At 37.7% G+C, this 27,722-nt stretch overlaps 1 non-coding gene and 1 pseudogene across 1 annotated transcript; one reads left to right on the forward strand and one right to left on the reverse strand.

Annotated features, from left to right (window-relative positions):
- Nucleotides 1-923: 923 nt before the first annotated feature.
- Nucleotides 924-27,722, forward strand: part of LOC124973322 (suppression of tumorigenicity 18 protein-like) — a 110,291-nt pseudogene continuing 83,492 nt past the window's right edge.
- LOC124973328 (U6 spliceosomal RNA) lies at nucleotides 6,094-6,200 on the reverse strand. The gene has a single exon (XR_007106666.1). It is a non-coding gene; the product is annotated as a U6 spliceosomal RNA (small nuclear RNA).

The following is a 27,722-nucleotide window of genomic DNA, read 5'->3' on the forward strand; positions in this document are numbered from 1 at the left end:
CACTCTTTTCAAACATGTGTCCATGTTTTATGGTACATTGTAGCTGTACATAATGATGAGGTATTGTTACATATTCATATATGCACACAATGTAACTATATAGTTTGGCTAAATTCACTCTTGAAAATATCCAAACTTAGGATAATAATAGTATTCTGAGCAGTTTTTCCTGGGAGTGGCTGTGTTTGATAGACATCAGTCATGGCACAGTTATGCTCAGTCTATAGGTTGTAGAGTAGCATGTCAGAGAGGCAAGGACACAGAGTTGGAGCCAGGTGTCCCTGATCTACAGCTCTACCCTCTGCTGGGTAGTGGTGTGGTTTTTAGCAAGTCCTTAACTCCCTAGAATTGTGGTTTATCTTCCATAAAATGAACCAGAAAAGACCTTTCCTATAGTTACTGTGAAGATTGATTGAAATAACATTTGGAACACCTTTCCAGGGACATACCATTCCATTGTCCTAAGAAGGATGGTTGAGGCATACAGTCATGGGGTTGCTGGACCATCCTTATTTTGAAGATAAGGAGCCAGGACTCATGAGACTGAGGACCTGACCAATATCATCCAGGAAGGCAGCACTGGGATCTGGAACTCATACCCTGTCCCACTCAGAAAAATAAAAACTAGCATTTACAAGAAAAAAAAAAAAAAAAGAAAGAAAGAAAGAAATAGGAAAGTGGCCCATCAAAAGATTTGTCTGATTCAAAAGCAAACTGACATTTTTTCTCATGACCATTATGAAAGTCAGGGAACTATTTGGGAATGTGGGAATTTAGTTTGTAGTGTGAAGAACACCCCCAGAAACCAGCACATGAGACACACCTAGGCACCTCTGTAGATGGGCATCTCTTTTCATGAAGAATAATTAATACATATTTTTCTGTAGCAAAACAGTTGAACCAAACAATTGTGTAAACTGGAAATGACGCTGAATGCCAGCAGTGAGCAGCCTACAGTGAAGTGCATTGCCCTGCCAGTGTGCCTGCTGGTCATGCTGCCCTCTCTGGTGATCTGCACTTAGTAGACATACTTTAAACTATGTAGCTTAGCAGCAGAGGTCAGTACTGCTGTCTACAGCATTCTCAGTCAGCCCAAATATGTGTACTCAGGTAAAATGTCCATCAATCATCACTGGACACCTGGGGTAACTAAGAGGAGTGAGAATGGATAAATGAATTGAGCATGTTCACTGAAAGTGCTTTTATCTGTAATTCATCTGGTAAAATTATCATATTTAAATTGTCATATTTAAAATTTATCTTAATAGCCAGCCATGATACTGAGAAAAGCTCCATTTGCATTGTGGAATATGTTTAATAGAGTATTGAAACCTGGAGTCCCCTGGTGTGAACTTCGGAGGCAATAGGCCCATCCTTCCTAATATTCATGCCTCATATCCAGACCCTTTTCTAGGAAATAAAGTGTTAAATTTTTCAGTTTACACTGAACAGATCCCAACAGAAGACAGTACCCTACAATCAGCATTATTTAGAGGGGCCAGTGACAATTGTGACTGAATTCTTCCCTTCCTCAAAAATGCCTGAACCACAGTATGGGAGTGGGAAATACAAATTAATCAGCCCCTCTGTAGACTGCTATAGACACCATGTGGAGGGTGTTCTGTGATCATGTACAGCTCTGGAGGAAGAAAGGCACACAGTACTAGTGTCAGGGCTGTGGGAGGAGGTGTTTGCCAGGAATACCATGTGCCTTTTTGTCTGATTTAAATTCTTACAAACATTTTCTCTGACAAGGACCCTCAAAAATACATCTCCATTGTCTTCCTTCCTGATAATTATCTTTCTAAACCAACACTGCACTGCCAGGATCAAGTAAATATTGCCCTGGTTACTAAAGGCTGGCTGTTTTGTACCCTCTTGTGTACTGGACCCATAAGCTCTGGTCACGGCATCCTGAGATGGTCACAGCCTCAGTGGGTGCATGTACCCTGGAGTCGGATCTGAACTGTCACCCTCCCTGGGCAAAGGGTGGCACTGGTGGCCATCCCAGGGTGAAAACTGGCTCTGGATATGTTGGGCAACTGTCTCCTGGGGCATGTTTGGCCACAGATACCCTGATGCACAGAACCCAAGGTAGCTATGGACCAGGGACAGCTAGCTCACATCTGCATTCTCTAGTCAGTCCTGCTCTTGTCTCATTTATGTGTCACACATGTTTGTGCAAATACTGAACCAGGAACCATGTCACTATTCAGGCTACCCTCTGATCTCCTATTGTCCTGTTTGGGTTCTCCTGAATGTGGAATTTTACTTTGTAATCACAAAAATAAACAGGAAACTCAAAAGCTTCAGAGTTCCTTTAGTTTTCATCTTTATGTTTTATTATCTTAGAATATTCCACAGTCTCTGAGAGTACATCTGAGAAAAGTAGAGAACATAAACCAAATAAGCTTTGAAAGTATATTGCCATGCCAACAACAGCCATGGACATTTCCATCACAATATAAGTCTTACATACATTTAGTTCTGATTGGCTAAGTTGTGGGGATACATAGAACAAGTTCAGTAACAATCATACCGCATCCATAACTCTACTATTGTTAAGTATCATCTTGTCTTGGTCAGCAACCCAGAGGCACTTAGTTCTTAATATGCTGAAAATTATAATTGTTTGTATAAAGACAGTTTTAGAATATTAAGCTCTAAATTTTATTTTAAGAGCATATATATTTTTCTCTCTAATGTTTATAAAATTAATAATGACCCCATATTACATATATTAAGTATGTGTATGTGTATATATGTACATGTGCATGCACACACATATGCACAGGGCTATGTATTTGTGTGTGTGTATATATATGTGTGTGTGTGCTTGTGTTTGTGTGCTTGTGTGTGTGTGTGTGTGTGTGTGTGTGTGTGATATTTTTAATTCTTGATTTTCAAATACTGGTGTTCTTTTTCCCCAGAAAAAAATGATAAAGCCTGTGGGTAAGAATCTTCATTCAACTGCAGAAGAAAACTTCCCTCAGAAAGACCAATACCCTTCTTATCAAGAGCTGGTAGTCACATCTCTAATACACTTGGAGAGATTTGAAAAAATCCAGCTGTTGAGACCATAAGTGGAAATCTGAATGACAGTGGCATCCAGTCTTTATCAGCAGAGAGTGATAACGATAGTTTTATGTTTTCTTCTGATGATGAAAGTGACAATGTGGATGACTCCCAGGCCCACTCTGCTCTTCTAGTGACAGAAGAAGTAACTCTGAAAGGGCAGAGAATGTGTAGGATAGTGGACCCCAACTGTTCAGAAGACACCAGACCTCATAGAGACCCAAAGTACATGTTAGCAGGTGAAAAAGATCTATTGGAAGTTCCTGAAATGAACACCGAAGGTGATAGATTTGTCCCTTGTAAGAAGAGAGGTGATTCCAACCCAGATTGGGGACAACCACAGAATGCTCATATGGAGCCCTTGGATGGTACAGCTGAGCCTTCCTTCCCTGTGACCAAGAAGGAACACTGGGAGAGCATGGCCACAATTGCAGAAGAGCCCAGTGATCTGGAGAAAGACAGGGAAACCTAAGTTTGCATGTGCAAATCATTGCTGTGCAGGCTGAGCAAGACTCAGTTTTCCACAGTACCTACAAAGAGATGGGCAGATCTCAGCTGGTGCATCTGATGGGGGTAAGGCAGCAAACCAGAGCTATTGACATGGGTGGAAGACAAGTCATCTTTTACAACAAATGTAAGAAAACATCTTTTCATTCATTTTAGAAGAGCATTTTCTTAAGGTTAAGAGGTTATATTTTATTATTTCTTCCAGATGCTTTTTGACAACTTCGTGCTATTTGAAAGTCAGTTTATGCTGGGCATGGTGGCACATGCCTGTAATTTCAGTGGCTCAGGAGGCTGAGGCAGGAGGATCTCAAGTTCAAAGCCAGCCTCAGTAATAGCAAGGTGCTAATCCACTCAGTGAGACCCAGTCTCTAAATAAAATATAAAACAGGGCTGGGGATGTGGCTCAGTGGTCAATGTCCCTGAGTTCAATCTGTGGTACCAAAAAAAAGGCAATTCATAAATGGGAAATAATTATTTTTATCCCTACTCTTCACATTTTTAAATCTGGTTAGTTTTACAGTAACTTAAACATGAAAAATATTCATTGCATGTATTTTTTAAATGTAATTACTTTTTAAAGTAGATCACACCTTTAAAAACTACTTTATTGGATATTGTTAGAAGTAAAATAATACTTGTTGCATTTCAGATTATTTTAATTATCAAATCAAGTCCAGAAATTTAATTTTTCTTCCCTACCCTCCTTCAAAATCTTCTGGTTGCTTTTGAGCTTCAAAATGATGACAAGTTACTTTTCAACTAGGCAGGATGCTCTGATCCTTCTTGGATCAAACTGGGTGTAGTGGGTTTATGCAGTCTTACTTGCCCTCTAATGCAGGGCCACAAATATTTGGGTCAAACTTGAATTAACAGACTGAATACATTTTGGGAAGACTTTAAAATTGGTCCTGTGTCTTTAAGAAAATTGGGTCTGCTCCCCATGAAGTATTCTGCCAGTTTTTTCATCAGGGTCTTGCACCAGATCAGCCCAGTTGATTTCAACAGTTATGTGGAATTTCCCAGGATTCCCTCAGTGCCTACAAGTCCCATTTAAGATAGTTATTTTCAGAAGCCAAATTCAGAACTCCATGGTTTGAATTTTTTTATAAATCTTAGGTAATACTGAGACTCAGAATTAGGGGAATAATATCTTAGGGAAAATCAAGATCCTAGATCTAAAGGGCTTACAAGAATCCTATATTAGTATGGTTTAGAAGTTATAATTGTGGGGATTTATGCATAAATGAATTGTATATTTTTTAATTTAATTCCATTTGAGTGCTCACCTGCAATCTTGAAAAATAATGACTTTCATCTGAGAGCTGAGAAAACAGAAAAGACTAAAACAATGTCATGAAGCAAGGAGCATGATCATAATGCTATGCAAACATCCTACAGAGGGTAGAAGTAGGAACAGAATTCTAATGACTGATGTAGCTTTCTGGACAGACATTGTGTTCAGTTCTGCGTACTACCATTAATATACTGCTTTTTAAAAAAATTGCATGTTTTCTTTAATGAGCTACAACTCTGACAAAAAGATGTCACATGACAAAAAAATTAATTCCAAATTTTCCAAATCTGTAATTTCTTTTTTTTTATTGTAAACAAATGGGATACATGTTGTTTCTATGTTTGTACATGGAGTAAAGGCATATCATTTGTGTAATCATAAATTTACATAGGGTAATGTTGGTTGATTCATTCTGTTATTTTTCCCTTCCCACCATCCCTCCCACCCCTCTTTTCCCTCTATACAGTCCTTCCTTCCTCCATTCTTACCACCTACCCTAACCCTAACTCTAACCCTAAAACTAACCCCTCCCATGCCCCATTATGTGTCATCATCCACTTATCAGCGAGATCATTTGTCCTTTGGTTTTTTTGAGATTGGCTTATCTCACTTAGCATGATATTCTCTAATTTCATCCATTTGCCTGCAAATGCCATAATTTTATCATTCTTTAGGGCTGAGTAATATTCCATTGTATATATATACACAATATGTACATATACACAATATGTATATATATATATATATACCACAGTTTCTTCATCCATTCATCAATTGTAGGGCATCTAGGTTGGTTCCACACTCTGGCTATTGTGAATTGAGCAGCTATGAACATTGATGTGGCTGTATCTCTGTAGTATGCTGATTTTAAGTCCTTTGGGTATAGGCCAAGGAGTGGGATAGCTGGGTCAAATTGTGGCTCCATTCCAAGTTTTCTAAGGAATCTCCATACTGCTTTCCAGAGTGGCTGCACTAATTTGCAATCCCACCAGCAATGTATGAGTGTACCTTTTTCCCCACATTCTCGCCAACACCTGTTGTTGCTTGTATTCTTGATAATCGCCATTCTAATTGGGGTGAGATGGAATCTTAGGGTGGTTTTGATTTGCATTTCTCTTATTACTAGAGATGTTGAACATTTTTCCATATGTTTGTTGATTGCTTGTAGGTCTTCTTCTGTGAAGTGTCTATTCATTTCCTTAGCCCATTTGTCAATTAAAAATATGGAACGCTTCACAAATATGTGTGTCATCTTTGCGCAGGGGCCATGCTAATCTTCTCTGTATCGTTCCAATTTTAGTATATGTGCTGCCGAAGTGAGCACTGTAATTTCTAATACATCAAGTTTCATTGATTTTAAGAGATAAAGTTTCTCCATTCTGACGACTCTGAAATCAGAAAGGTGCACACTAGTTTCTTAATGGAATATAAAGTGATGTTTCATCCTACAATTAATATCTGATTACCAATGAAATCCAGAGTTTGTGTAAACTTTTTGAGCTATAGTGTAAAATACTTCTTGGTTCTCTGGTTATTTTTATAAGGCATTTTCAACTTTTGTTTTCAAAACAATAGAATCTGTGTTTGTTAATGGTGGGTCACTTGGAGTCAAAAAACAATAGAATGTCCTGTGGTGTAGAAGCTGTTCCTGCTGTAGGGCATTTAATTCTGCAAGATCAGGGCTATGCTTATATAAAACAGGTAAAAAAAAGTGAAACCCATGTTGCAGGGGAATTGTAGGCTTCTATAAGCATACCCATGAGTTCACATTAAGTTCTCACATTCCTCTTCCTTGTTCTTGGTGGGCATGCACCAGAGGGAGTTTTCTATTCTGATATGCACTCAATATTAAATGAACATCCATCCTGACTGATAGCCATCTTCTTCAGGCAATTCTGACTTAGCATACACTTTGGACATAAAATTGCACTGTTAAGAACACTAGAATGTTAACATATCATTTTACCCAAGGCTTCAGATGAGTCAGCAGTTCTACAGTAAAATTCCAGCATACTATGGCTACTGAGCATTTAGAGACCATGGATCTCAGTGTAAGTAGAGTCACCATGTAATTTATTGCCCAGCTTATGACACTTTTTAAGTAAAGGGGGACAGTAGGAACTTGCATAGTTGTTATGGACAGAACAACATATGGGGACTTCATAACAGTTTTTTTGAAGACAGTCCCAGGAAAACTCAGATCTAACATCCTTAAAGTATAAGGTCTCCCTCATTGTGCAGCACTGCAAAAAGTATGAAAAAGAACCAACTTTGAGAGTTTCCACGAGTTCAAGCTCTGGCTTGTCATCATGCAAATGGGCTCCTCCCTTCAGCGCATTTTATCTGCGTCTTTGTTTGGGCAAGCAAGGAAATATTTGAATAAAAGGTGCCTGGCTCCACCTGAGCAGTGCCAGGCTGTGTGATCTCCAGCACCCTCTCTGTCTCCCCACAGACAAAAACATTATGGCACAGAGTGCAGTGCCTAATTCCAGACCTTTCCCTGTGGTTTAGAAACATGGTCCCTCCTGGAGATCTGAGAGAGGAAGGGCATCAGAATGCACATGGCTATTCTTGGCTCCCTGTGAGCAGCACTCCATGGTGGAGTCAGCCCCTCTTGCTTCACTTTAATCAGACTTCAAGAATTTTGACTAGGGATCTACAGATTTTCTATACCTAAGTCAACTTCAAATTTGGCACCAAAATTGGATTAAATGAGAACATGGAACATCACAAACTCTTAATATACCTTTTGTGTCCTTTATAAAATACAAAGACTCATGCCTCTGGCCCCTGACCCTTCCTCCATTTGTAATGCATGCTACAACTTGAAGAGTCCTGGCTTCTCCCTCTTCCACTGAAACCCTGCCCCCATATAATTAATTGCATCACATACCACCTGCTGTGCCCATCTGCCCAGGATGGGTGTTACATGGTATCACAGTGGCTTGTGTCCTCACAATAGATCACCCAGAGACTCTCCTGCATCCTGCAGCAGTGGCCTTTTCCTGGTTCCCCACCTGGAGAAGGAGCATATGAGGAATCCACATCCTTGCACACAGAGTCCTTTCCCACAGTCCACTCCTGGAAGCTACCTATGCATAATCACATGGATTATTGCAGGTCCTTTCCCATGGTCCACCCCTGGAAGCTTCCTGGGTAGAATCATGGATTATTTTATTTTTGCTTACAGCATCAAGCATTCTCTTTATTCCCATTGCTTTGTGTGCTGAGAAGCATGCAACCCACCTGCAGTCCACTTTTCTCCCTCTGCTAGGGCTCACAGTCTTCTCTTTCTTCTTCCAGACACCCTCAATGCTGAGAAGAAACACAATTCCCTGTGACTGCTATCATTCAGAGCATGACTTAGGGGCAATATTGGCTCTAAGACAGTATTTCTGTCTTGAACTTATCTAACCTCTCCATCACAAATATATTCATTTGTAATCAGAGCCTGGTCCACGTTATCTCTGACCTCCTCAGTATTCCTGTTTTTGCTCATTTATGTTAAGTATTTATATAACCTTTTATCTAACCCTCAGTACCGTAAGTGCCAAGGAAATCATAAACTGCTGAACTTATCTTTGGTCCCCTTATCTGCAGCCTGTTGTCCTGTGGCAGCCTGACTGAATGTGTCGCAGGTGACTCTTGCCCTGCCTGGATGCACCTGAGAGCCACACCACACCTGGCTTCCCAGCAGCTCCCTCCATACCACCAGGAAGGTGGTCGCTGCCCTCTACACCTCTGTCTCTGAAAGGCCCCACAAGGTTGTTGCCTTTCCAAGTGGTGCTGTTGCCTCAGTTCCCAGTCCCTGCAGTCAGTAAATCAAAAACTTATCACCCTAGTCACTGTGCTTGAAGCTTCAGTGGCAGCTCACTGAGCTGGGATCTGGCAACTCTGCAGCTCTTGGTTAGGCAGGACAAAAGTTGGGTCCTGACTTATCAGTTGCTCTTCAGGAAGCTACTTCTGTTTATGCATGAGCTGCTGGGTGGCCCTCAACCCCAGGGCCACCTGCTGCTAGGGACTCACAAGGACAAGGCCAGGGAGGCCTTTCCCAGGTATGGTAGTTTATTTTGTAATTTTGAATCTGACTTTTTCCTGACTCTTTCAATAGGAGGTGGTTTGGAATAAAATACATTCTTCTTTCTCACTTTTTCTTTCTGCTTTTCTTTTCTTTTCAGGAGCCTGTTCACCCTCTGGCAGAGGGGTGATTTTTTCATAATGAGACTTTAATTGCAATATATGACATGACAACTGAAGACCATCTTTTTATTTTTAACAGCCCCCTCCCCTGTGTCCATCTTTGCTTAGGAAACCAAGGAAATTGAAAATGTGCTTTACATTTCCACAAATCTTAGCTAAGGTTCTTTCTCAAGGCCATGTGGAAAGAATGTTTCTAATGGTCAGAATGAATGAAGTGAGAATGTTACCTTGCCAGGTCACTGTTGAATGGGAAAAGAAGGAAGAATGACCATATGGATGTCTCCATTTAATTTCTCTGTGGATTCACCAAGGCCTGAGAAGAGGAGGATCAGGTACCCCATCCCTGAGTGTTATGGCACAGGACACATCACTGGGCATTTCCCTTATCACCAGTGCCTCTCAGGGTGCCCCCACAAAGTGTGATTTCCCCAGGAAAGTGGGCACACGTGTCCTAAAGATGTGGGTGTCACGTTCTTAGTGCCAGAACACCACAGTATTGTGTGTTTTCTCTTCCAGTTTGGAATGAAATGGAAACAGTTTTCTCTAGGTCAAGCAATTTCCATCTAGCTGTAAGTTTTAAAGTAGAAAGGATTGTAGAAAATTGGACAATAAGGCCAACAGGCAAAGATAAGATTGCCATTGAGAAGAGAGAGTGTTTCCCATGCTTCCTAGGATGGGGTCTCTTTATGCCACTGGGGAACATCCAAGTGAGTCAGGAGGCAGGAGCAAGAGAACTTCAGGCCAGAAGAGAAGCCTTCATCTTCTGTATAAAGGAAAATACAGGCCAGGGTTAGTGGGCTAAGGGTTTCTGGTTCCTCTAGATCTGGGTATAAGGTCTGTCCCTATTCTCTGGTCCATAACCCTAGGGTAATTAAAGAGGGAAAACAGTGACCTGGAATATTAGGACCAAATCAGCCCCCTGGGGTGCTGGTTCCAAAGTGGTTACTTGGCACTTTAAGGCTATTCTCCACTGATCAACTGCATGCCGCCTTTAGGAATTGGCTCATTCTGGGAGGAGCAGTTCCTCCTGGGTCAGCAAGTTCCAGGTGCCAGAGCATCACAGTATAGAGAATAAGCCACCCTGCCCTGTGTCACGCAGCTCTTTCTCAGACTGAAGCATGGCCTCCAGTATGTCCAGGATCAGGTTCAGCCTCAACACATCACAGGGAGGTCTCCAGCACCCTTGTGGCCTCCACTCAAACTGAGAAAGCATGCGCTCTGCAGTGTTGTCCTGGGACATCCTGTCACACTGAGAGCCTTGAGCGAGGGCAACCCTTCATTCATCTCCCCATTGCTCTCATGCTGTGAACTGGGTCTCTGCAGATGAAGAAAGGACTGTGACATTTCAGGCTGAGAAGATGTAACACATTTCTTGAATCTCTCTTGAGATACCTCTTGGGCCACACAAACTTGAAGAATAGGGGCACCTTAGCATTCCCTTCCTTAATACCAAGAGTTAGCAAATCACTAATCTAATCAAGTTCATCCTGTGCTACTGAGTTAACAGTTCCTTAGATTGATTCTCAAATGGTTCACTTAGCCATGTCCTACTTCCTCCTCCCTCCCTGGTTCTACTTCTACTTCTGAGCTACATCCCCACCCTTTCATTATTAATTTTTTTTATGTTGAAACAGTCTCACTAAGTTCTCAGGACTGGCCTCTAACTTAGGCTTTTCCTACCTTACCCTCCCAAGTAACAGGGATTACAGGCAAGTGCTCTCAACCATACTCTTGCCTACACACATGACAGTGGATGGTGATTGGAGAGAGAATCAAAATAGCATCACTTAGGAACTGAAAAAGACCACAGGCAGAACCTCAAATTGTGGAAAAGGCAGCAAGAGCTATGTGGCAAATATTGTTCTCCAAACACTTCTCCAGGGGAGAGCACATATTTGTGGAAGAAAGGTCATGGATGTTTCTGTTTAAATAAAATATAAGCAGAGTAGAATTAATTGTAGGCTTAAATATAACTTGGAGTTCAGAGCAATGAATACAGGATGAATCTTGCTAGATTTAATTTCTGAAATTCTGTTGTGCTTATTTTTTTTCAACTGAAGTGTATCTGGGGAGGGAGCATAGTAGATTATGTAACTGAAGTCATTGCAAAATTAAGAAATGAACTTGTTGAGTTTTATATATTTATGGTAAATTAATCTTCTCTTTAATGTGCTACTTTTTGATTAGTTCTTGCCACATGTGAATATGTGCTCAAGTGTCCCACCCCCAGATGCAAAGGAAGGGGTCATGTGAAGATTAATTGAAACACTCACAGGAGATAATTCTGATGATATGCTAATCATGTTACATTTTTAAAAATTGAAGCTTTCCACCAATTAAATCATGGGCTATGTGTTGTCAAAATCACTGCATCACTATCGAATATGTTACCACTTGAAATAGATAAAATATTCTCTTGCATTATATATAATTGGGAAGGTGGGAGGTTGCACTCCATTCATCTATGATGCATCAAAATGTATAAATACATTCTACTGTCATGAACAATGAATTAGAACAAATAAAATAAATTAAAAATAAATTTAAAATGCTGCCAATAAAATGTATGCAATGCTCTCCTAAAAAAATATTCTCAACATTTTCAGAGTCAAAAAGAAAGAAAAATCACCTCATTATTTCATTTTCTAGAAATTTTTATACTGGTAGCCAGTTTCGGAAATGAAACACTATTATATTTGAAGATCCTGGAGTTATATGTTCATGTAGTCAGACAAACAGAACATATTTTCTGGTATTCTGGAAGTCCACCATTATAGTGTTGATACTGAAGGCAGAGGTTTATCTTGGGTTCCACTCCCTAGGCATTAAGAAAGAATCAGGTCGGCTTCCATACACAGTGGCTTGACCATTAACCAGGCAGGGAGGTGACATCCTTACATTGAGATTGGAATTAAAATAAAGCATTTATATGCATTTAAATGCAAATTCATTATGTGTTTGTATGTGTATGTGAAAATGATGATCATTTTGTGTGTGCATTTTTTATTATGTATAGACTGTGGTTATGAGGTTCTATTTGATTGATAAGCACATAGCCAAGAAAACTTCAATTTAAACTGCAAGATTCAGTACCTCAAATTATGCTGAAGCTCGTAAATCACAGAGTTATCATGCTGATAGGTATTGTTGGACCCATTGCATTTGGTATGAGCACAGAATGCTTAAAATATTAAAATTTTCAGATTCATTTGGTTATTTCTCCTTTACATAGTATTTTGATTTTTTAACATGAGTTTGTTACCTTGTACCTCTGAGATGGAGTTGGGGAACAATGTAGTGTGCAAAACCCTTTGGGGTCTTTTCATGTGAGAATAGTGCTAAGTGAACTGTTAATATCACTTACCGTTTAGTGTGCCAAGAGGCACATGCCAGATCAAATCATTTTATCATTTTAACTCACATCCTCCTGCTTTTATCTTTTGAAACAGCCTTTCTGGTTGTCCAATGGCTGCAGTTAGAAAATTGTCAATGTCCCTGGATAAATATCTGCTTGATTCCTACCAAATTGGGCCATGTCCTGACCAGGTACACAGGTAGGAGCTCCGAGAAAGTTTCTGATTCTCTCTTCCTGCCAGAGTCCAGATCTGCTGGACCTCAGCTCCTTTATGGATCATGTCATTGTGGTCTGATCATCATTTTCAGCCATAAATGGACCTATGTGGGCAGCTCATTGGCAAGATTGGTATAGGGAATGATACTGCCTCTTAAGTGTACTAAGAGATCCTCCAGAAATTTAACTTGAAATTGGTCTCTTTACAGAGGCAATGCAATATGGGTGAGTATAAAAGGAATAAAGCATTCAATAACTTCCATTAGTCAAAATTCTGATTCACTAATATAACACATCCCTCAAGTCGGGTGAACTTCTCTTGGTGATCGACGTCACCTTTTCTGCCTGAAGAAATTAATGTCATAAATTTCTCCTACCCACTCAAAACTTGTGATATTATATGTTGATCCTTGTTTTCTACATATACATATAGTTTTTCAAAGCAAAATTTTATTCCATGATCAATAGCTATTAATAGAATAACTTCCATTGGTCCTTGTACCAGATTCTTCATGGTATCCATCGGTTTGAAAGATCTCACACCTAAATAATAAAGTATGTATGTTGATGTTTAATATGATGGTGTATGTCTATTCTATAAGAATTATTCATGTAGGAAAAGTGATTTTAGGATTAAGAAAGGTGTTCAGATAACTGATGTTAATGAGGCAATGGAATGTCACAACAGCTCTTAAGCATTTCAATATTTTCAGGACATAGCTTCCATTAATATATTATTTCTATATATTTAATTTAAAGAGTCAAAATTGGTATTCAAATCACATGAATAAAAAACATGCTAAGTGAAGATCATTAGTTACTGATTAAGCATCAGTTAGAAATCTTAAAATGGGATTGTATTACTGTATTCACTAGTTTTACTGTAAGTAGATAATTTATCAAATATAGAAATAATGTGAAGTTTCACTTTGCTTGTTTCATAAAGTATTCATTTCTTTAGATTAGAAAATTTTTGTCACTTTAGGGCTATAAACCAAATTATATGCATAATAATAGAAGTCATTAGTCCTGGAAATATTTCTATATAATAGCTACCATTTTCTTTCTCTAATCCAAAAACCATCATTCAAAGTTTGACATTCTGATGCGCATTATGTTTAATAAAAGTAAAACTTTTGATATTGCTAGATTCTGAAAGGTTGTGTGTTTAGTTTCTCTGACCATTAGAATATTTATATTTTCTTTGACTAGAACTGTACTTCACAAATATAATGCCTTTATCTAATCCAAATCCAATAATTCTACAGAAATAATTAACTCACATTTAGCTTGGAAAAGAATAATTTTATTGAAAAATAGGAATTTTGATTAATGTTGAAATGATATCAGTTTAATAGATGAAATATTGAGATACTATTTTAAAGTATTGCATAAATCAACAAAATTATTCAGACCAAAGGTAAGTATAATTTTCTTATTTACACACATGATATATATACAAACACAGGTTTAATTCACATAAAGCCATTTAATAAGAACATTCTATGTACTCACATAATATGGATATTGATTTTAGAAATGGCAAAGCATTCAAAGTCATTTTCACCTTCTTGTTATCAGAAATAACATTTGGTATTATTTTATGTTTTTCTTATAAAAATACTTGAATATTTAAATTAAGAAACAATGAATCAAAATAAATAAATTAAAAAAAAGAAATACTTAATGAAAAATAAATAGGTAAAACACTTTTGTATCAGCTCTCATTAAATCTTGGGTTTTTCTCCCATAACCTTGCATGGTAGTTACAAAAACCCCACAGTGAGGAGAAATCTGTGCCATTCAATCACTCAGCAATGCCTGACTTACTCACAACAGAAAAATTAAATAGAACTCAGTCTTGATGACTGAATCACCTTCCTGTTCACCCTAAGAATATCTCTTCCCTCTCCTTGGCTTATCTCACTCTCCTTGAATATGCAAAATGCCAGCCCATTAAAGAATTCACTGCCTATTTAGTTTCTTCTATTTGGATGAAGAACGCTTTCTACTTGTTCAAAAATGGAACAAACCTTTGTGTCAACAAATAAACATGCAGTTAGGTATCTAAGAATGAATTGTCTTTGTGAATACAAGTATTAAAAGGATACATTTTTCTGTAATGGAATTGTGGACCCTATAAATGTGTAATTTTTAGATGTACAGCCTTAAACTCTCTGAAGTCCTTGATGGGTTTTTCTTGTAGGGTTTTGAGCTACATTTTTTGCTGCAAATGTTGCCAGTACTCCTGCCCCATAAAATTAGTTGTGGAGTTTTTATCATAAGAAGTGTTGATAGGAAAAGTACTAAGAGAATATGCATTCTCTCCCAGCGACTACATTATTTGATCTGTGAACCTCCATGAAAACCCATTTGAATAACCATCATTTAACACACCAATGGATAATGGTTCATGGGTTAATTTGTTCTTCACATAATTTAATGCAAGAATCACATCTTTAAAAACTATATCTCTTTAATGACTAATAATACATACATGCAATTGCTAATCAAATCTCTCTCCAACAGCAAAGCATTTTTCAAATCCAGTCACATTTCTGAATCAACTGCCTAGAGCAGGTGCCCACACAGGATCCCTGCCTCCTCTTACAGCCATGGTCAGTGTAGAGACAACTCCCAGACAGAGGCAGCTGCTGCTGTCCTGAGTCTTTCCACCCACTGGATGGAAGATGCAGTCATCCTCCCCAACAGGCCACAGAGTCTGCATGTCAAGGTAGGCCAGTCAAAGGACCCAGTAGGAGACCAGAGAAAGAACAGTGAGAATAAATTGCCTTTCACATTCCTTGACACATCTTCCACCCCTCAGCTCCCCCAGCTCTGAAGCCATTCCCTCCTTGACTCAAAAAGAGGAACAGAAACAATGAGTCCAGAGAAGGAAATTGTGCCTTCCTTGGTTGGTGGCTCTTCTTGAAAATGGTCTACCACCATTTGGGGAAAAGTGAGTTATAGAGACTGGTGAGGGAGAATTTACAGATTTCAAAGCCATTTTTTTTATCAAGGGGACTTGGTAGAACAAGAAAAGAGAATTGATATTAAAATAAATCTTGACTGTGGAAGCTTTTACAGCTTGCAAATCAAAGATTATAAGAAATGTTTGATTAAATGGTGACTGATAAAACACTTGCAAAGCTGACTCAGGAAATTTTATTATTGCATGTGTTACTGTTGTGTAACCTAAGATAGTCTCAGTTGCTGGAGTGTTTTCAGGACCCACAGGAAATCCCAGATATTTTAAATCAGCAAGGAGAGTTCAGAACTTGTAATGCTCTGATCCAAAACCAAATATTGTGATCTTTGTGAAAACTCTGCATTTCTGAAGCCTGTGAAATCAATCACATTTTTCCTACAGCCTCTCCTTTCCATGGGTGAGAAGCACATGTATATGCTCATGGTGACCGGACTAATGTGTGCACAGAGCATCCACGCCTGACCTGTTGCCAGTGAACAACTCATTTTGCACATGTCATAGGGATCCACAAGAGGAGGTTGTAGGGGCTCAAGCCTATTCCTCTCCCTAAGGCCAGGAACTCCTATTGACACAAAGTGCTTCAGTTAAGAGAATATATTTCCCACTTAGATGACTGAAGCCAGCTGAAATAAAGTGCCCAGGCTTGCTTGTTAACAACTTTTACCTTTCCAGTCAGTCGAAGATTCACCAGATTAAACTGGAACCCTGAGACTCAGGCAATCAAAGCCTGTGTGGCCTTTTACCCCTGTAAGAACAGGCTGTCTCTGGAGCAGTCAGCTGCTCACCTACACTGTGTGAGACCTTCAGGAGAGCAGGTAGGGCAGTGCCAGATGGCAGTTGGCAGAAGAAACAGGCTCTGGACAGAGCTGAACCAAGTAAACACCAGGAAGAGATGGTGACCAAAAGCACTCAAAAACAGTTTTTAAACAAATGAGGTTATGAAGAAAAACACATTCTCAGAAAATACCTGTCTGTCTGAATTCAGAGGAATGAATCCCAGCGACAGTCTATTGCCTATGGCTTTGTATGATTTTAAAATGCAAAATTATTTTAATATCCACATTTTAAATTTGTGTAAGTTTCTTTTTAAAGGTATATTCTATTAGGGATATTAGTATTTTATTATATGATGGTTTAGGCTGTCCTGTGAAAATCAGATGTACCAGTATTATAATTATTAATGTCATTTAAAGTACTCAAGTCTTAGTCTTGAATTCTTCAAAAAAATTGCCTCTTTTCCCTAGTGGTAAGCATAGCAGGAATTTCGGGCTCTTTCCTTTTTTCAGTGATATGACATTTCCCATATCACTTGTTACTCAGTCCTCATAATTAACATTTTAATGACAATAAAATGTGTGGCATTGCATTACCAATTTCTCTTTTGTTGGACATTGAGGTCAGTGCTTATTTTGTAGTACAAATAAAGATGATTCTTTCAGCTTCCAATTTAATAATAATAGATACATATATTTATCAAATTACCTTTCACTAGAAATCTATAGGCAATGGGACTGAGGTTGTGGCTCAGTGGTGGTGCTCCTGACTGACATGTGTGAGGCACTGGGTTCCAGTCTCAGCACCACATACGAATAAATGAATAAAGTCCCATCAATGTCTAAAATAGCATTAAAAAAAAGAAATATATAGGCAAAAAATAATAAAAACCTTGAAAAGAGCAATCTATTTCTCAAGTTTTCTTTTCCCTAAAATGTAGTGTTTTAAACATATTAAAGTGCTTACTCAGTAATTTATTGACTACATAAGAGCTGGGTAGTACCATTCAAAAATGGCTAAAATGATACTTTTTGATCACTTTTCTAGGTTGAAATGTATAACCTAGCCTCAAAAGAACTCAAAATATACATGTAAATACTTACTATAAAAATCCCCAAGAGCACCTTGAAAAATCAGAACATCAGAAGGGCTGAAAGGGACTGGGATCTTCGACTGTGGTCCTAGCCCCTTCCTCCACTGACCTCTCCCACCTTCCCCCTTTCCTGCTGCATTCAAAGTTTCAAGCAGAGAGAAGTGATGTCTGCTGACATTGCACTGAATGGAAGCCCATGCTGTAAATGTGCCATCTCCCATCTATGGGAAGAAAGGGACACTTAGCTGTTCCTGTGTGTCATTTAGGAATGCACCTGTGTGCTTACTTAGAGCCATCTGCACCCCACTCACCAAAGTGCAGGTCAATTTCCATGACAAGTCAGGTGCTCAGGGCAGCTGACTGGGGTATGGAAATGCAGAGGCACCTCTTTTAAACATTAAGAGGAATTTTATTTTTTCAGTCAAGCCCTGGTCAGTCGAGGCATATAAACAAATCAACTCCTAGAATTTCTCATATTAAAAAAATACTATTTGGAATTCTGTTTCTGTAAAAACTATAGATGAGTCTTATGTTGAAAAAGTTGTAGTTTTCAGAGAATTCGAATCTGTACTCTTTATGGGTTTTGAACTAGAAAACTGCAACCCAGTCACATGACTGCCTTTTCCTAAGCCACGTGTCACAGAGGTCTGGAACTTTAAGTGAATGTTGGTTGTGCACTCTTAACCCAAGGTTTTTATTTTTTATTTTTTATGAAGAATGTCAGCAACTACCATATTTAGCATTTTACTTTACATTTGCCATTAAACTTGAGTACTGTAAGTCTTTTGCATTGCTACAGTTGCATTTCAGCTATAGAGCCAAAAATCATTTTGATGTGTTCCTGTCAGGATACATTGTGAGGTCATGGAAGGGAGAAGGCACATGGGTAGTATCATGGATTTTCTGTCACTAAGGTTCATTAATGCTGATATAAAAATATCTGATATTGTGTAGCACTGATCTGATACAGGATTATTAGTAACTAGAAATAAAAAAGACATATTTGATATGCAAATGGCTTAAGATGTGGTTACTACCTTATTATCCAGGAGGAGCTGTACTGTCAAATTTAGGACTTAAGGTTTACAAAAAGGGGACAGAAAGGTACAGGCAAATTATCTTAGTACAACCTATTAGAAGTGTATTTACCTCCTACAAATGTGCTGCACCTTAAGTAGCTGGTAGAGTGAGAGATTGAAAGTAGGAATGTTGCAGGTGAAACAGGCACATAGAAGAGGTGCTTTTATTTTTTCCATCAGACTCAAATGGCAGGTCAGACTAAGTGCAGCCCAGGACTCAGGGACAGCACTGTGGGAGAGAGGGTGGGAGGTAGGGGGAGTGAGAGTACATCCCAGGAAAGTAACTGGTGATCGTGGGTATTTGGAATCTCACTAATATATTCAAGGTGTTTGCTTTGTCCACCCAAAGGAAAGAGTAAAGAAATTGCCAAAAAGTTGAATGTGAATTGATCAGTAATGTTGCATGTACCAGAAAGGTATTGTTTGACCTCTTTGGAAGAAAGACAAGCATGTTCTCCCAGCTTTGAGGAATTGCTACCTGGCCATGTTGTCAATTCCTGACTTCACACTAGCCACCCCATGGGGTGAATCTTGAAGCATATCCCAAACACATGATCAGTTTTTATATACTTGAGCCAAATAGAGAATGTGGTGCTCTTCCCTCAAAAATTAATAAAGAAAGCTTAGCAAAAGGGAGCAACATTAGTTTTAGGTCTCATGCTAAGCTTCTTCAAAATAAACATCTTTATCCTGAAGTTACCATTGCTAAACCACAAGTAAGCAGTCTGTCAAATGCCGACCAGAAATGAAGTTGGGTTATGCTGTCTGTCTCTCTCTTTCTCCAGCCATGATTTAGCAAAAGTTTCCAATTCAGATAAGCTAGGGTGAAACATTGCTTTCATATTTATATGATGTTCCAGTGAAGATTCTCTCCAGCTGGTTATTTTGCATATTTCCTATGTCACTTTAATGCTGTGATGGGGGAGTTGGGAAGTTATATGTGCCTTTTGATGAACACGATTGTCAGTGCTTTAAATGATGAATTTGAAATGGCAGTTCTGTAAAGTAGGAAAGAAAATTGAAAGCTGAACTTTAAAAATATGTACATATACAAAATAATTTTAGCCCATATACTTAGCATTTGGAAGAGATTATTACTTCTATTAAGTTTACTTTATTTAAACCAGTATACATGAAGCCCACTAAGGGAGCTCTTCTAAGAAGTCTGCCTAAGAATTGAACACTACCCAATGCAACTCAGAAAGCTTGATTTAAAAGCAGATATACTTCCATAAAAACTTATATTTAAAATTATTCTCCCCACACGACTCAGCTCTAACTGAAAACTGCTTCAATGTTTTTCCTTTTCCTGTTGTGCACCAGGAAGACAAGATAGAAGAGGAGGAAATTGTGATATTGGACTTCAACATGGACAAAAGTGAATGAAATCCTGGGCAAGGCTGCACACACCTCTTCAGACACCACCAGCCCAGCACTTTCCTCTTCTCTATCCAAAACAATCAACTTTCAAGCTCTGTCTGACCAAGAGGGCTGGGACACACCTATCAAGAACAGTGAATCCCATGGAAAGACAGAGGAGGAAAAAGAGGTATTGCTTTAATGTGTCAATCAGTAAGCTGGAGACAGAACATGATTGCAGAGTATCACTCGCTTTTTCCTCCAACATTACATTTCATGTTCCTTTTTCATGATACATTATCCTGCACCTTGATTTAGAATTTGATAAAATGCCTTTTATTTCACATAAAATTTATAAATGAAACCAACTTTTCCTTTCTCTTTCCTAAAAGCATATTCAACATTGCAGCTCATACCCCAAGATGGTGACAGTTGCATGCATAGCAAGGTTGATTTTATTATCTGTCCCATCTTAAAGAGGCAATGCCAACTCACTAATTCTTCTTTAACAAGAAGGTCAAAGATAAAATCCAGCAGACAGAATCTTGGAACCATGTCAAATCTGTTTCTTTGGTTTCTTGAAGGAACTCTGTTGGCATGTCCATGTATGGAGTCATTTGAGGTATTAGATTGTAAATGTTGGATGTTTAAATTGTATCAATCCCAGGGTCAAGGAGATGTGTTTGTGCATTTGGATGTCTCAGAGGTGGTTTCATCCTGAAACCAAAAGTTGTCACCTGGTATGTGCCACTTTATCCTTTACCACTATAGACTGAGTTGCTTAATTTGTCCTCACTCACATTAATTACTTACTGTCACTTACAGGTTTTGACAGTTAGAACTCCCATTATTTAGGTGTGAACCTATTGATTGCTATTTATCAGAAAAGTTGTTGATGTTATTTCTATTAAACTTACTTGATACGTTTAAAGGACTGGAATAGCTGTTCTTTGCAGAACTATATGCCTTCTTTTTCAGATTTCCAAGGTTCACAAACTTGTGGGAGTTGGGGATCTAATTTGACTTTGGCTTAAAACCTCAGATTGAGAGCCAACATACACAGCAGTGATTACAAGATTGGACGTTTCCAATTCATCCTTCATTTTTTTCCATCCAACCTCCTTCCCTTCTTTCCACACACTTTTGCTGGCATCTCCAAGTCCAAACAGTGAGAGGGGTCATGCAGATGCCTCAAAAGATAGGACCCACTTCCAGCATGCATAAGCATCTCTGTCACCCTGAGCTCAGAGTTCAACAGGAAGACTGACCCATATCCAAAAACCCTGGTCAACAGAGTAGCACAGACAGACACCCAATGTGCAGAGGAAGGAACTGTTGACCCTGCCTGGGGTTGTCAGAAATGTGTGCCCAGAAGAAATCCACCATCCCTGACATCACATGGAAAAATGAAAGGGGTCCCACCACTATTAGCTTTTAGTGAGAATGTGCTCTACTGACTCTAGTCACTGTATTCTGCTGGGCTTTGAAATCTTCACCTAAAGTATGTAATTAATCTATCATTATACCTGAAGTTGTATATCCCTTATCTGATTTGCTTGGGACCAGAAGTGTTTCCAATTTTGGAGGTTTTCAGAATTTGGAATGTATGCCCAGACTCTTGGTTGAACTTCTCTAACCCAGAAGCCTGAAATCCAAAATGCTACAAAATTGAAGACAAATTTTTGAGTATCTTGTTACATTTTGATTTTTATTTTCAGATTAGGTTTTCTCAAGCTGCATTTTGTTTAAATAATATATTTTTGATGATAACAAATGTTAAACAGTCACCTGCAGAGTTAAGGAGTTTACTTAAAATTAAGTGATTATGAGGACTGGGAAGTGTGCATCACTTCTCTCCATCACAATAACTCATTGCCCCCCAGGCTTGTGTAAAAATCCAGCCTTACACTGAACGTCCACCTGTTTACAGACTCTAGAAGTCTGTCACCATTAACATTACTTGGTCGTGCAGTGCCACTGTCTGAAATGAAAGTGTGGAGCATGTGTGGAAGTGGGCAGGTTGCTTGGGGGCACAGTCCTCAGGGGTCAAGTCTGTGTGTGCAATCCCACTGCCTACACTTGGGCTTTAGAAACCAGAGACACTCCCCAGTCCCCAAGACTGCTTGATCTCTAGTCTATTGATCACCACTTAAGCATAGCATTTTGCACCTGTTCCCCTAAAGGGTTCTTCACTCTAGGCATGAGATCTGTGGGTGTGGGTTGAGTGGAAGTTATCATTATCCATGAGTAACAATACTTCACAAGATACCATTATAGCCTCCCATTTCTTGCATGAATCATGCAGTGTCAAAATCCCAGGTTGTTCTCATCTTTGGGAGGAACTCAATGCCATGTGCAAAGTTGCATCTAGAATTTCTGTCCTTATCCATGTGACTGGGTTGTAAAGGGACCTTGGCCAGTTTATTCAGCAGAAAGCCTCTGCAATATTCAGACTCAGTTTCAGAGTGATCCAATCCTGAGGAGTAACAAAGCAAATTTTCTTCAAGTAGGTTCTCATTTTTCTGTAAAGTATCTTGTATTGTTTGACATTGGTTATGCTTGTGTGCCCTTATAAATAATGTCAACCCCCCATCATCTCCTTTACTGTCCTTCCCATTACCCAGAAGTCAAAAAATGAACCTCATAACAAATATTTTACATTTACTTTCCAACTGTGTTTTCTTGCATAATTCAAAAAAATTCTTGATTAATCTTGATAACTTTAGAGATTCAACTAGAGAATATTTTTATCTAATGCATATATATGTGACAAAGTTTCATATTCCTGCAAATCCATAAGTTAACAAAAAACAGGGAGGAATTTTTCTTCAAGGTATTTGTTCTGTTTTGTTTTTTTAGAATGAGCTGACACTTCAGGTCTGACATCAAAATCTCTTACTGCTGCAGTTTTCAACCTGAGTGTTCTGTAATTTAGAATTTAGAAGCTCTTTTAAAACTCACGGCCACTGACAATGACATGGAGGTCTATTGGAGATTGTAATTTTTGTACTAAAAGTGCTTGCCCTAGGTTTAAATTGCCAAAATATGTTTTTAAGCCAACTGCTTATTGCCACAGCTGTGTACACAGGGTAAGTCATTGCTTGAGAAACTGCAGTTGAAGTGCTCCTGAATCATCAATAGCTCCCCAGTACAGTGTCCCACCTCATTCTTGGTTCCTTTATCTGTGCCAAGGTAATTTCTAACAGGGCATATTTACTCCATTCTGTTCCAAATCTTGAAAATAAAATGTGAGACTTGATAGGTATTATTTTGAAAAAGTAGTCTGTATTCAGGGTCCTCACTGAGAGGGTTTCACAAGGATCCTATGTGCCACATTAGTGAAGACAAACAATCTTTATAAACAGTGTCTCATCCCAACAATCCTGCAAAGCAGGATTGGCATCACACTTTTTTATGGAGTTATAGTTTTGGGGAGCTATAGTTGTTGGACCCTGTTATACAGAAATTAAGAGTATTAGTCCCAGAAGGGAAAATAGAGAGAAGGAAAAAAGCACCAAAAAATAGAGCAAACTTAGGGAATATTAAGAAAAATTAGAAAGGAAATTAAAACCCCCAAAGAGTGGAGAGTTGGTCCATGGAAAGTTGTGGTGGAAACCCATTACCACTGGTGTCTTCAAGGGTGCAAGACCAAGTCCTCTGGCAGAGGAAGGCCTCCATGTGTGTCTACAGGAACCAGTCCCAGCACTGGTTGTCCATGGTCTCTCTCCAGGGAGTTCTCCTGGGATTGCTTCGTGGGACCCTGAAGACACCTCAGGCATGACTGAAGACCACACTGTGGTGTGTCCTGCTCCTGCCATCCTTCCCTTTCACCTCCTCTCTCCCACACACAATAGGCACACACCATTCACATGACCAGGAATAGATTGACAGTTTCCAGTTTGTTGTGATCTAGTTCATGTGCATGACAGTTGCTGAATTTATGAGTAATTTTCAGAAAATATTGTCTGTCTCAGTGAAATTGTTCATCCACATGCCCCCTAAAAAATTCTGAGTTTAGAAAAAACTCAAAATATCTCGAAAGGAGATTACTAAGAAAAAACTAGGGCTATCAGTTTCATGCAACTGTCAGTTCTCCAAAGACTTCAGGACTTAAAATGTAAAAAATGCCAGATGCTATTATCTGCAATTTGTGGTATCACTATGTTCTGGTCATTACTGAAATCACCATGAACTTTTACTTGTGCATGAAAGAATTCCATTGCACACACATACTCCAAACACACGTGTATGTGCCATGTTTTCTCTTAACATCTTGCACAGGATAAAAATATTATTTCTAAATGATACTTTAAATTTAGGGGAAAATTCTTACAAATGATATCAGTGACTCTACACTTGGTCATCCTTAAGAATTCATCCAGAATAAAGTGTTTCTGTAACAGAACTAATCTAAGAATTCTTTTCAGTGATGGCCACATGTATTTGAACACGTACACTCTGCAAGTTTCCAGGGGTGGAGTGTTAAGCAAAGAAAAGGAAAAGAGACTCAATTTACAAATCAGTTGCATACATAAGAAACTAGATTTTTATAAAAAAGTGATGTAATATTTCAAAGTAATCACTTACAAAAAAAAAGTCCTTTTAAAATATTCCCACATATTATTATAGCAGATTAAATACCATTCATGATAGTCAGGCATATTGGCACATGCCTGTGATCCCAGTTACTCAGGAGACTGAGGCAGTTTTATTAGGGATTGAGGCCAGTCCAAGCAAGTTAATGAGGCCCTGTCTCAAATAAAAAATTTGAAAAATGGCTGTAACATAACCAAAGGATATATATATATATATATATATATATATATATATATTATTAGTCAAATAATAATTAATAGTCAAATAATTAATAATTATTAGTCAAATAATAATTAACACACTTTTGTGTTAACACTTTTGTGTGTTAATTATTTCAAAATCCTCCCCAATTCTGTAGCCTTTCATAATGTATGAATTCAGTCCTCATCAGCAATGGAATATTTATATGTTCCTATACAAATGTAAAATCCTCCTTAGGCTTTGTTCTGAATGTCATGAAGAAAATAATGAAATAACACTTTTTACTTCATGCCTTTTTTGTGAAAATGTCAAACCCTAAACAGAAAAACAAAGGGTCTTCCATACTGAGACAGCATTGAACTTAGCTTTAGCTTTTGCATCTACTTTCAGAAAGCCAAGATATTTCTAAATGGGGGTGGAAATTGCTACCCAAATAGAATCGAATTGTCCTAAATGGATTGGATGGTGAAGTGATCAGGGTTTACCTGTAAAATTAGAAATGACTTGACTTAGATTTTTACACTGTAAAACTCTACAAAGATGAATTTCCATCATCTGTCTTGATGAGAATTCCATGGAGGTGACTTTGAAATAACACTTGTCTTTGTAGCTGGGTACACAGCTGTTTTGAAATATAGAGTTCTTTTGACTTTGAAATATATATTTCTGTTAGCTACTATTTTTTAACTGTCAGATAAATAATTTCAAATAATTTATTTGAAATCTTTAGAAAATATTGTTTTTATTTTTAATTTTTTTAATTTAATTTATTTTTATTTATTTTATTTAAATGTTTTTATTTTTAAATTCCATCTCATTATTTTAATATTATTTCTGCCTAAATATATCTTCATTTCTTATCAGTGTACTGTTATTCCAGTGACAAAATGCTTAGAAAAAATAGAGAAATTTCCTCAAATACTATGTAAAAAGTTACAATAAAATACAGAGAGCATGCTAAAAATAAAACATCATGATTTGCCTGTTAATCATGTAATTGAACCTGGTGTTCAGTGTGTAGTGAGAACTTCCAGTACTTGATTTGTTACCACTTCATACCTTTGTAGTCTGTTGGTTTGCTTGGTTCTTTGCAGCTTAGTTCATCTTTCAATGTGTAATTTGGAAATACATTTTACAAAATCAGTAAGTATTTTATTTTTCAAGAAAGTACCATGGAATATTTAGCACTTTAAACAGTCTGAAGGCAGAAATTCTACCAAACCAGTTTGTTTTAATTTGATATAATAATAATATTACTTAAAATAATGACCAGTGTATTTACTACAGCAAACTCATGTGTATAACTATTGAACTCTTACTCAAGTAAAGAATGAAGGAATTTATGTTTGCTTTGATGGCAAGATCAGTGTTAAGAATATTTCTGTGGTTTAGAAAATTCAGGAATTTTTTTCCATTACTTTTGAATGCAGATTCAGAATCAAAAATTATATCATGCTGTAGAATTTTTATTTCCATTGAACTTAAATGAAATTTACTTCAAACAATCCAAAATATTTTACTCACTCTAAATAGCTCAATACTTTCAAGATTTGGAATATGATTTTCTATATTAGTTAATATTATTTTAATTTTAAATCCAAAAGTAATATATTTACTGGAAAATGTTGTGAGTTTTCTGTGAGTTAATGCACCACTTGGTAAATTAATGATTTGGAAAGATTAGTGACTGTTTCTTATGGGATCAGAATAAATGTTAAGCTTTAGAAAACATGAAAATTAGTAATATCCAACTAATAATGCCATCCAATGATTAAAAGCATTATAAGACACTAAGTTAGCAAAGAAAAGAAGAAACAAAAAATGATGTGAAAATGAGAGGAGTTTTTCAGAAAAATGAAATTAAAGGGCTAATACCATTACATCAGCTATTACAGATTTAAAAACATAATTTAGATGTTAATTGTTTGTGTATTAGAATGAGCATTCTGTTAATTTAGAGTCCTAATTAAAACTCTAATTCATTTTTGAAATATTCCTTTTATCTTAGTGCTGTCGTGACTGCTGTAAAGAACTATGTCTGTGTTTTCTAGGAAGTACTAATTGAACAGAAAAAATTTGAAACGTGCTAATATATTCACTCAATTACATAATTCAAGAAATGTCTCTATAATTGTATTTGCTAAGATGTGAATTTTTCAAAGATTTTCCCCACCAATTATAATTTCTCATTCTTCTTCACTTAGGGTGAAGGTCCCTAACAATCAGAATGTGCCTTTTTTCCATTATATTATTTAAATCCTTTTTAGTATTTAAGCTGAATCTTTTAGGTCAAAACTAAAACCTGACTCCAATCTCTTTGTTATTTCAGAGTTCCCTAATGGCTTCCTTCTCTTTTTCCTTTTTTTCCAGAAAAATCCAGTGAACTCTTCATAAAATTTAGAGGAAAAAAGATTCCTGGAGAGGTCTCTATAACAAACCCTAAACCGAAGCTCCATGCAAGGCATCTCAAGAAAGAACCAATCATGTAAGATCCTGGAGTTGAGAGACTCTAGGTCATGATGTTTGATAATAATATCTGGCTTATCCTTTTTTCTTTAGGACTTTTAGAGCAATTCCAACTAGTTGGTAGTTAAATGTTCAAACTATGCATTGGAATGAGGGTGCTGTAAAAAATGTACTTGTTGTGGTCTTATGCTAAGAGAACTGAAGATCTGTTGATTAAAAAATGGAATGTGCTAGAACAGTTAGAAATGCAGATATTTAGGGCTGAAGTTTCCAACTTGAGGTCAATCGACCACAGAGTATCTAAGACCTGACTTCAGGAAATCTGCTAAGCTCCTAACACTTGCTACAAAATGTTACTTGGGTAAAAAATATAAATGATTTTCTTTGGATTCTCCAAGGAGTGCTTTGACTCAAAGGAGTTTAAAGACCAGTTACTCTGATCTGATCATTATACAGTGAAATGCATACACATCATATCCCCTATATATGTATAATTTTCAATTATCAATTAAAAATAA

Source organism: Sciurus carolinensis (assembly GCF_902686445.1).
Source record: "Sciurus carolinensis chromosome 14 unlocalized genomic scaffold, mSciCar1.2 scaffold_124_arrow_ctg1, whole genome shotgun sequence".
Classification (NCBI taxonomy): Eukaryota; Metazoa; Chordata; class Mammalia; order Rodentia; family Sciuridae; genus Sciurus; species Sciurus carolinensis.